We start from the raw sequence: 1,851 nt of genomic DNA, 5'->3' as shown, positions 1-1,851 counted from the left end.
CGTTCAGAACGTATTGAGCCCTTTTTTTCTGGAGTGGGGGTGGACCCAATTTCAGTTGTCATCCTTCCAGTTGTTGGAGAGGAAGTAAAAGGGATGGTTCTGGTGGCTGAAGTTTTCTTCCTAGCAAGACCTTTTGTTTTATCACTTCGTTACCCTGTTATATTGTGTTCTCTGATGCACTCTGACCTGCAGGACAGCCTCTGCTTTACTTTTAGAACCTTCTCTCAATATAGATATGAAGAGCTATGCCCATGACATGTTCCTGAGAGATTTCATAGAGAAATTACGTGGGCAACGGACTGTTTGCTGAGAATGGTTTGCAAATTAGTGGTTTTCAAAAAACGCTATGAAATTTGTGAAATGTTGGAGATGCTTTGTGTGAGGGGCTTTTGAAGGGCAGAAGAGAAAGTTTTCCCTCTTTCCCAGCCTAGCACCTGTCTGGGCTATCATAGTGTTTCATCTTCCCAAGGAAGTTTTCTTAGAAGGGTCCTGATTCCATGTTATTGTCAGTAAGACAAGAGGGCATGGTCTTAAGCTCTGCCAAGGGAGGTTAGATAATAGGAAGAAATTCTTTGCAGAGAGGGTAATCAGGCATTGCAATGGGCTGCCCAGGGAAGTGGTGGATTCTCCATCCCTGGAGGTTTTTATGGTAAGACTGGATGTAGCACTTAGTGCCATAGTCTAGTAACTGCAGAGGTAGTGGATTAAGAGTTGAACTTGATGATCTCAGAGGTCTTTTCCAACCCGGCTGATTCTGTGATTATGAACTGTGAGTGTAGAGATATAAAGTTATCTATGTGACATGGTCTTGGTGCATTATATAAAGAAAGGCTCAGGGCAATGGGCTTCTTGATGAGAAATGCTTGAAAATTATTTGTTTCAAAGAGCTCTATGCAAATTTTGAGGGCTTGGAGATGGGAGAGGATGTTTAAGGGGTTGGGAAATGGGCTCTGTTTACAATGGGCTGTTGAAGGACACAAGATAATATTTTGCTCTTTTTCCAGTTCGGTACTCATCCATAGTGTCATGCTGTTTCACTGTTTCACCTTCCCAGAGAAGTCTGGGTAGAAGAGATGTTATTCAGGCTCTATGGGTGCCTTTGGAGATTCTTCCTGTGTGTTTGTGGGTTGTCAATAATTCTTATCTAACAGCTTAATAATTTGCTTATTGGAAATGTCATAATGAAAGCTGTGGGGAGAGGAAATTTTGTCTGTCTTCTTTATTGCCCAGGTGTAAAGCTCGGCCTCAGTTTGGCTGGCAGAAATATGTCTCATAATTGTTGGTTGGGAGGCACAGTTTCCATCCATACCTTGAAGGTGACAAGACAAAGAATTTCATATACTTTTATTTCCCTCGAGTATCACTGAATTATATTCTCTTCACCCTGAGGCTGACATGCAGCCAAAACACTGGATATCATCTGCGGTGAAACCAAAGGCTGTGAATGCAGAGTGGTGGAGTGACAGGCAGTAAAATAGGTGGGGCAATATGGTTTGGCTTAGCAATGGTTTGGTTTCACGCCTAGTGCCAAGGCCAGTGCCATTTCTGTTCTGATCCTGGTTTCTCTGTCCTGAAGACAGTGATAGTCCTCCAGCAATAAAGCATTTCCACAATAGCTGTGCATATAGAACAATGATGCATGAGTAGAACGTCTTTTAATTCCTGTGTGAAACCTCCATTATCTACCTGTAGCCCCCTGAAATGTTGCAATGTAGAGTTTCTTCATAGCTGTAATTACACTTTCTGTCACTCTTTTGTTTCCTGGAAGATAGTTCTTCCTTTCCCCCAATTCTGGTACGTACTCTTGCATTTGAAATTAAGAGTATAGTTTTCTGGCAAAAACTTACTTCA

The sequence above is a fragment of the Empidonax traillii genome, unplaced genomic scaffold (assembly GCF_003031625.1).
Source record: "Empidonax traillii isolate 1590-97213 ecotype Southwest subspecies unplaced genomic scaffold, ASM303162v1 scaffold1787:size119432, whole genome shotgun sequence".
Classification (NCBI taxonomy): Eukaryota; Metazoa; Chordata; class Aves; order Passeriformes; family Tyrannidae; genus Empidonax; species Empidonax traillii.
The sequence above is the reverse complement of the archived record's forward strand: the minus strand, read 5'-3'. Positions refer to the sequence as shown.